Below are 9,751 nucleotides of genomic sequence, written 5' to 3'. Positions count from 1 at the left end.
TACACCACTGAATAGAAAGTTAAATTTGTGTGGGAGATTACAGATAAAGATAATACAGAACAAAGAGGAGAAGAAAAGTAAAAAATAAGAATGCAAAGAGAATGAAGAGAGAGAGAGAGAGAGAGAGAGAGAGAGAGAGAGAGAGAGAGAGAGAGAGAGAGAGAGAGAGAGAGGGCGGGGCCGCGCTAGACTGATGAAAAGAAAAGGGAGGAGGAGGAGGAGGCGGCGGCGGTTGAAACGGAGATGTGTTAAGAGAACAAGGTCACAAGTATTGAAAGTATTATTCGGCAGGAAATAATACACTGGCGCATTGTGTGTGTAAAAAGAGAAGAGAGAGAGAGAGAGAGAGAGAGAGAGAGAGAGAGAGAGAGAGAGAGAGAGAGAGAGAGAGAGAGAGAGAGAGAGAGAGGGTGAATTGCTTGGATATCGTATAGTACAGCTTTTTCTATTGTTATTACTGCATCATCATTATCATCATCATCATCATCATCATCATCATCATCATCATCATCATCATCATCATCATCATCATCATCATCCATAAATCGCATCCAATTTCCTGACAACTGAGTTGACTTGATGCATTGCGTTTCCTGCCTCATTATGTGGAACGTGAGAGAGAGAGAGAGAGAGAGAGAGAGAGAGAGAGAGAGAGAGAGAGAGAGAGAGAGAGAGAGAGAGAGAGAGAGAGAGAGAGAGAGAAATAGTGCAGTGAATGGTGGTGGGTCATTGGTGAGGGGGAGAATGAATGGATGACTGAGTGAGAATGAGAGAGTCGCCGGTTGATGAGATAAGCAAACTGCACTGATTGGGTTCACACACACACACACACACACACACACACACACACACACACACACACACACACACACACACACACACACACACACACACACACACACACATACACACACACACACAGAAAATATATGTGGTTTATTCGAACGAGGAACTTGAATAAACCCACAAGTAAGATAAATGTATGGATTTTTATAGACAAGTGATCATAAAACTCAAGGCCAAGTTAGATATGTTTATAAGAAGTCAGTATACTCAGGCTAGACTTGATTATGTATATGTAGGCTGTAACTAAGTACACACACACACACACACACACACACACACACACACACACACACACACACACACACACACACACACACACACACACACACACACACACACATAGTCGCTTCATATTTTATTTTCCCCTTCCTTTTCTTCTTTTTTTTTTTGTACGTGAAGAAAAAGTGAAATCAGCATTTTATATTGAACCTCCAGTACAAAAAAAAACTTCCTTTTAAATTACACATGCCCTGAGAAAAAAGGAAAGAAAATTGTGCCATAAATATAAACAGAGAAAGCTTTCCATTCTCTCTCTCTCTCTCTCTCTCTCTCTCTCTCTCTCTCTCTCTCTCTCTCTCTCTCTCTCTCTCTCTCTCTCTCTCTCTCTCTCTCTCTCTCTCCAAAAGAAAATAGACATGATTTTCAAAAGTGTAAGTCAGTCAGCCAGTCTAGAACCACCACCACCCACCCACCACCACCACCACCACCACCAGATGTCAGTCGCCGGCAGGAGCAGTTGTGGTCTTCTGAGGGTGGAGGGACTGATGGTGATGGTGGTGGTAGTGGAAGTGGTAATGTAGTAGGGGTTGGGGAGTAGTAGGGGCGGTTCACTTTTCCTCCCTCGCACCTGGTGAAGACTGCCGGGGGGGACACTGCTCCTCGAGAATGGCACCATCAGGGGAATGAGTACCTGTGATGTGTCTTGTACTTTATGGCCGCTGGGGGAAAGAAAACGTGAGGTGCCTGTGACTGATGGTAACTCCTGTCACTCTCCGTGTTAAAGAAAATGGAATAATTATAGAGACGAGTGCAATATTTTCCTGTACTTTACTATTCAGGGGAAATATTGTATGATAAGGAGAGATTAATTGAGGAGCCATACAGCGAGAGGAGGGAAATTAAATAAATATGAAGACAAGTGCAGTTTTTCTTGCACTCATTCTAGAGGGAAAATATTATAATACAAGGAGAGATGATGGGAGTCAGGTATTGAGAGAGAGAGATTGAAGACAGAAATAAGATAATGAAGGATATGTAATAATCATGGAGACAATTGTAATTTTTCTTATACTGATTCTAGAGGAAACAGTGTAATGCAAAGAAAAATGAAGATGGGGGGCGGGGAGAGATGGTGAGAGAAAGGGGAGGATTGAAGGTAAACGGAGAGATGAAACATTAATATTAAAGAAAAGCAGGAGGAGGATTAAGAGGAGGGATGTGAAGGGGAGAAGTAGTGAGAGGAAGGGATGAGCAACAAAAAGAGGTAAGACAGTGAAAGGAAGAGAGAGGGAAGGATAAGACAGTGATGGGAAAGGAGAGAGATGAACCAGTGTGATAAAACGCGCTCAGATTGCTGGAATTCCTAGCTGTATTCCAGGAGAGAGATCCAGACCGCCATTCCAGTCAGTTTATTAACCCTTTCACTGCGATATGGAAGTTCACAACGCTAGAGACAATGAAATGAATCTTTATGTGCTCGTACAAGAAAGGGGGGAATAAAAAAGTGAACATTTTGCAATTTCCAGGCAGTGGTTAGTCATTAAAGAGAGATGTGCCAAATAGTAGTGGAAGGGTTAGTGGGAAGCTGTCACGTAATGTAGGGAGGTCACGTAATGAAGTGTATATAGATAGGCAAGGGAGAACCATACTTAGCACATGCAGCAATAGTGTCCCATAAGGTGCGGTGGAACAAAAGAACTGACTCATCATGAAAAGCAAGTATGATTTTAAGTTTGACAGATAAAAAGTCCGCGAACATGATATGCACGCCATTTACACGACGCCTCTTGAGATCAACTTTTTTTTTTAATTCAACACTTGCGAGGTTAAGTAAGAATGTTTTATAATTCCGTTAGTCATTTTCGTACTGCCTATCGAACATTCCGCTTTGAAATTACTTACTTTTTTATTACTAAATTCGCCTTCTCTACCACCTTGAGTGAGATATGGACACGCCAAGATCTCGTAATAATACACATCACTTGCTAGTTAATAATGGCGACGCAGTAGATAGCAGATATAAAACACGATAGAATACTACTGACAATTGATGCAGCCAGAGGTAAGACAGGTAGCTGACACGAACACCTGCTGGAGATTGTGCGTAATATTAGGGAAGAGAAGAAAGGAAAGGGATATTTTTCCCCACACTACACATTCCAGCCGTATTAGGAGTGAGGGGAAGGGAAAGTGGAACAAGATACGCTGCATAAAGAAACACGAATAGAAAGATGGTCATAGTTTTAACCTTCATGCGTATTCAGAGAGAGAGAGAGAGAGAGAGAGAGAGAGAGAGAGAGAGAGAGAGAGAGAGAGAGAGAGAGAGCGAATATGAATGAACACCAATATAGATTCCAGGCATGATTACCTTAGACCATTTGTATAAATTTCATCTTCATGCGAAACTGAACGCAAGACGAGAGAGAGAGAGAGAGAGAGAGAGAGAGAGAGAGAGAGAGAGAGAGAGAGAGAGAGAGAGAGAGAGAATAAGCACCAATCAGGCATGATTCGATTAAACCTGCTGTGTGTAAGTAAATTTTCCCATGCAACACTGAAAACAAGATTAGAAGAAGGAAGAAAAAATAGCAACACAGCAAGACAGTACTTTCCCCTTCCGTTTTCTTTCGGTTGCATTCAGGAAAGGACACAACACACACAACACACCTGACTGAATCACACACAGGTAGACAGGACGTTTATTCCTTTCCCCTGATGCTTGAGGTTATGGTGAGCTTGCGTGAAGTGTGGTCGGTATGAAAAAAAGCAGCATTTCTCACGTCACCTTAAGTGCTCATGTCTCGTGGCCGACTTGACGTAATTTGCATGACTTCACAGGTGTGCTAAGAGGCGTTTCTGCTGGTGGGAGGTGCCTGAGGGTAGAGAAGGTGACGCTGGGGAGGTGAGGGAAGGAAGTGAGTGAGGAGAGAGGTTTGGAAAGGGAAGGAAAGAAGGAAGGAATGAGGAAGTACGTCAGTCATTATTTTTTAAAGTAAGGAAGTAAGGAAGGAAGAGGAAGTTCGATAGAAAATGAGGAATGGGGATTGGATAAATAGCTGGAATGGGAAGGAAGGAATAGGGAAGTGAATTTTTTTATGAACATCATTTTTTGGGGGTAAGGAAGTAAGAAAGGAGGAGGAAGCTAGTTAGAAAATGTGGAAAGAAGATAAGATAGATAAGTACAATAGATGGAAGGAGTGGCAGGCGTTTCTTGAGTTGGGTAATAGTAAGGAAAGAGTTGGGAGTTGGGATAGATTGAAGGGTTGACAGAAGTTTCTCTTGTAAGGAGGAGGTTTGAAGAGTTGTGGAGATAGGGAAAGCAGGAGAAATAGTAAGGAAAGGAGGTAGGGGGAATGAGAGGAAGAGAGGAAGAAAATAGTGGTGAGTTGTTTGCTTACATAAAACTAGTAGCAGACATTTCTTGGTGAGACAGGGAGCTGGAAAAGGAGGAGAAATGTCACACTTTAGGGACATATCTATTATAGACTTGTTGATACTTTTAAAAGGAATGTGATTTACGTACAGGTGTTGTTGTTAATTAAGATGAAGCAATAGACGTTTGTACAAATTTGCAATTTTTTGTAAGTACAGGGAGAGAAATAAGTGAAATAGGATAAGGAGGGAAGGGAGTGAAAGACGAAGCTCGGAAAGTGAACAGGAGAGAAAGAAGGAAGTAAATTAATTAGTTGGTTACATGGAACACTTAACAGACATAGCTTGGGAAGGGGAGGTGAATGTGATAGGGGACACAGAAATAGAGAGGATGAGGGAAGAAAGTGAGGGAGGAAAGAAAGGAGGCAGATGAGCTGGATGGTTACAGAGAAGACTTAGTTCTTGACAAGGAGGCAAAGGGAGGGGAGGAGTGAGTGAGTTAGGGAAAGGAATGAAGGAGGGAGGAAGGGAGGCGACAGACTTTTTACTGTCTGTGGCCTGTGACGTCACGCCTCAAGGCTCTCACCGTCAGTCCTGCTGCTGACTGTCTCCTGCTGCTGCTGCCTGCTCAGTCATACCGTATACATTGATTTTTTTCTTTTATCATCATTATTATTATTGTTATTTTTTTTGTTTTTTTTTTTTGAGTATTTATACAGTGTGTTTTATTTATTGTTATTTTATTTATTTTCGTGATCAATAATACTTTTATGTGAGTGATATATAATAGCTATTAATAACTACCTACCAGTAATTCTAAAGACCCCAGCGTGACAATCTTACCACGCTCTTCATAATGGAAGCTGTGCACTCGTACACTCGCTCTCTCTTTACCTTTCTCTCCCATTACCGCGCCTGTCCATTCTTAAAACCAGTGCATTTTCACAGACTGACGTTTTCCTGTCATCCAATCTGGCTCATACATTCCCTGCTGTGTTTGATTGTAGGTTTTTATCGTGGGATTATCCAATACTTGCATTTCAAGATGCATTTGGTTTATATTTCTTTTCATTTCCCTTTTAACCTCTAATATCTCAGTATATACATTACATATCTATATTAGCTTGTTTGTTCACCCCCGTCATCACAAGTTTTATTAACGAAAAATTTCCTTATGCTGGTCGCAAGAGTACAGTGCAGTAGATATCTTTTTTTCTTTTCTTTTCTTTTTTTTTTTTTTATCCAGATTTCCTCATCAGTTCATCATTTTCCTTTAGTTCATTCTGTAGCAAATTTAGATTTTGATGATCGGACCGGAGATTGATTGAATGACTAACTGAATGATTGATTTAAGGCCTCTCAACAAGGTGCGGGTGGAGCTAAGAAGGAAGTGGACAGAGGAGTGTTAGTGCTTGGGCGTGTTAGTGTTCAGGTGTGAAGAGAACTGATGGATTAACTGACTGACTGACTAATTGACTGACTGACTGACTGACTGACCGGTTTGAGTCACCACGAGAAAATGAACACATGACACTGTAGCTGATCTAGTGTGCGTGGTGCTTGTGTGAGTAAAGGACGTGTGACAAGATGGCATGGGTGGCGTCGAGGGTTCAGTGAGGGTGTGAGTGAAGTGTGTGTGGCGTGTGGGTGACGGCAGTGGCCCACGCAGCTGTCTGGTGCCGGATGGACCTGCAGTGGTGGGGCTTTGGCTTACTTTCCCTGATCAGCCTCTGGTGCACGCTGGCCATTTTCCTTCTCCTCCTCTCTCCTCCTCCTCCTCCTCCTCCTCCTCCTCCTCCTCCTCCTCCTCCTCCTCCTCATGCTCACTCTCGCTTTCTCCATCCTGTTACCAATTTAAGTACACCACACCTCCTCCTCCTCCTCCTCCTCCTCCTCCTCCTCCTCCTCCTCCTCCTCCTCCTCCTCCTCCTCCTCCTCCTCCTCTTTCTCCTCCTCCTCCTCCTCTTCCTCCTTTTCATGTCTCCTGCCTGGCTATGCATGAAATTGCCGCTCATGACAGTTATGTCCTCGTTTTTCAATCGTGTGTGTGTGTGTGTGTGTGTGTGTGTGAGCATGTGGTATGATACTACTTATCACACTGTTATATTCCTACTGATCTTTCTGTTTATTATTTGGTGGTGTATTGGATAGAAAGTGATGTTGATTATTAGTAGCTGTAGTATTTCTATTATTATTGTTATTTATATTTTTATTATTATTATTATTATTATTATTATTATTATTATTATTATTATTATTATTATTATTTAGTATTACTATTATTGTTACGTTTGTTTTGCTGGTGGTGGTGCATCTGTTAGACAAGTGAATTGAAGAATACCGATCTCTTTATTTCATGGACTAACTCATAATAGGCACACAAAACTTTTTTTTCTCGTTTGAATTCTGACGTGCCGCGTTCAGTAAGATCAAAATGATGAATAAACTACATTATCAGTGGGAAAAACGCCTGTGAGAACACGACTTACAAAATCTTTAGCCTTTAAGAATAGTCCTTGTGAGAATGAGTCCAGTGTTCCGAAATACGAAACACACACAGCCTTGGATATTTGTGCTGTTTAATTGTACTCTGTGTGTGCTGAGGTGCAGTAGTTATGGTGGAGTAAGAGTAGCAGTGGTGATGGTAATACAAAAAAAGTGGTGGTGGTGATACAACAGCATGAGGGGAGATAGAGTAATAGTTGTGATGTTGCGTGGAGATACAGCAGTAGTTGTGATGTTGCGTGGAGATACTGAGTGGTGATGGTGGTGGTGGTGATGATTAGCGTTAAGATGTTGATGTCGTAAATGCATGTGATGATTGTTGTCACCTGGAACGGCATGAGGAAAATCACGCTACACCGGCACGTGTTTCGCTTGTGTATTCATTGTCACGGACGCTGAAGCAATGTTGTTTTCTACCTCAGGACACATTTGTTCGCGGCAACGCTTGTTACTTGGCCATACTCCCACTCACTGATTGGTCTACGTGCCAAGCTTATTGTAAATTTTCAAACCTTTTACCCTCCTGAGAAGTTTGACGCGTGCCTCCTCCCATCACACACGCTTCGGCAATCACTTATGACTAATGCACGGTCTGAAAAGATAAACTTGGTAACATGTCTTGGTGCGTCTGCTTTAAGTGTCAGTAGTGACGGTCAAAAGTGTACTGTTGTTTCGATAGAGACAGTTGTGATGCTTCTGTGGGAGGTTGGGATAGCAGCGTCCTTGTCTGATAAGTGAGAGGCTGTTGACGTCCCATGCGGAGAAAGAAGGCATGAAGATGGAAGATGTCTGATAGGGTGATGAAAAGGTGACTGCCAGAAAAGCGATGTGTCCTTAATTATAATAGGGCAGGAAAGTTGAAAAAAAAGATAAGGTACAAGGTATGTCGAAAGAAGAAATGTTGAAGGGAAGTGTCTGACATAAGAATGAAAGTGTGGCTGCCTGGAAAGCGTTGTACTCTTAACAATAATCAGACAGAAATTACTCATTACGTATTGGAATTACCAGCGAAGAAATAAAAATAAGAAATGACTGCATATAATAAGAAAAAAATTAAAAAAAGGAGTAGAAGACCTGAAAGAAAGGCAAGTTTATCTTTTGAAGTGTCGATGTTTCTCTCTTAATGGTGATGAATGAATAGCTCAGTGAAATAATACTGTATGCCTGAAAAGAAAAGAAAAAAAATTGCTAAAAGAAACGAGAGCAGAAGTTTAGCAGTCCCATGTCAGGCAAATAAGGGAGTTGTCCTGTTTAGAGTGTCGTTCTTTGTATAGAAATTGATGTAGTGAATTTTGAAACATTTATTTACATATCGCGTGGTAACAGTATATACATACATACATACATACATACATACATACATACATACATAAGCGTTGTATATGAGTACAGTGCATTATCACTTGTCCTTGAGGAAAGAAAACAAAAGGGAAAGTACATACATTATTTAATTAAGCAACTCTTTTTACCGCACTCGCATTGTAGTGTGTGTGTGTGTGTGTGTGTGTGTGTGTGTGTGTGTTTATATAAAAAAAATATATATATAACTTAATGGAGCTAGTAGATTGTTAAAAGAAAATTATCCTCTAGTATTAACAATCGTGTGTGTGTGTGTGTGTGTGTGTGTGTGTGTGTGTGTGTGTGTGTGTGTGTGTGTGTGTGTGTGTGTGTGTGTGCGTGTACTGTTTCCTTCCAATGATTTTATTTAATTATGCACCATACTTTACAAAATTTTACATAATATTTCTGAAAATTGAAGCTTCGTGATATTAAATGCACTAATTTTATGCTTCACCTCAGTAATTACCTCCTGTTTATGCAATGCAGGTGTTTAATTATGAGGTTTAATTATTCCATACCCATCTGCATCTCTCTCTCTCTCTCTCTCTCTCTCTCTCTCTCTCTCTCTCTCTCTCTCTCTCTCTCTCTCTCTCTCTCTCTCTCTCTCTCTCCAAAAAAAAAGTCACAATTTTCTCTCCGTCCCACAGATCGCAGCTAGTGGTGACGCGTCCGTGTGTTCGCTCGTGTGCCATCACCATCACCGCCACCATTACCACGCCCCTGAGCACTCCATCCCACTCCCATGCTCACGCTCCCACTTCCTTAGCCCCACCACTCCTGCTGCCTCTCTCTCTCTCTCTCTCTCTCTCTCTCTCTCTCTCTCTCTCTCTCTCTCTCTCTCTCTCTCTCTCTCTCTCTCTCTCTCTCTATCGCCGTTTCGTATTCACTTTTCATTACAATTTCACTTCTTGTACTATTTGTTTAGTGTCTGTTTGTTTAGGAAGGTCATTGGCTCTCCCTTCTCTTCTTAGTCTTCCTCCGCCTTCTCCTCCTCCTCCTCCTCCTCCTCCTCCTCCTCCTCCTCCTCTCGTCAAGGAGGTTCATCGAAGCACCACCAGGTAAGTTTTTTTTTTTTTTTTCTGCTTTGTGTGTCTGTGTGTGTGTGTGTGTGTGTGTGTGTGTGTGTGTGTGTGTGTGTGTGTGTGTGTGTGTTAATAGAAATTTGTATCTTCTCCGTCTTGTTTATTCTTTCTCTTGTGTTTGTTGTTGTGTGGTTGTTAGCTAGTTGTGTGAACGAGTGAATGAGCGAGACTTGTGTGAGGCATGAATACGTGTATGAGTGAACGAGCTAGGCTTCAGTCATAAGTGTTAAGTTGAAGTGCGCGGCCTGGCGCCGGGAGATCACCTACCTCCAGCCTTCTGTTCACACCTTCTGTGAATAAACACCTGCACTGTTACCTGCGTTTCCTGTGCCCCTGCTGGTCAAGAGTCGAACATGGCGCAGTGAGTAGGATCAGGACAAGGCTGCAGT

At 41.9% G+C, this 9,751-nt stretch overlaps 1 protein-coding gene across 4 annotated transcripts in view; it reads left to right on the top strand.

The window, feature by feature from the left end:
• LOC135104031 (alpha-N-acetylgalactosaminidase-like) overlaps nucleotides 1-9,751 on the top strand; it is a 68,215-nt gene that overhangs the window by 26,073 nt on the left and 32,391 nt on the right. For 3 of the 4 annotated variants that reach the window (XM_064010900.1, XM_064010899.1, XM_064010898.1), the window contains one exon: nucleotides 8,928-9,338. The exons of the other annotated variant lie outside the window; for it this stretch is intronic. The gene's annotated coding sequence lies outside the window, so the exon portion shown is untranslated. The remainder of the gene's footprint in view (nucleotides 1-8,927; nucleotides 9,339-9,751) is intronic. 4 annotated transcript variants of the gene reach the window in all.

This window comes from Scylla paramamosain, chromosome 10 (assembly GCF_035594125.1).
Source record: "Scylla paramamosain isolate STU-SP2022 chromosome 10, ASM3559412v1, whole genome shotgun sequence".
Lineage (NCBI taxonomy): Eukaryota > Metazoa > Arthropoda > Malacostraca > Decapoda > Portunidae > Scylla > Scylla paramamosain.
Note: the sequence above shows the minus strand (reverse complement) of the source record. Positions and strands in the feature narration are given on the sequence as shown.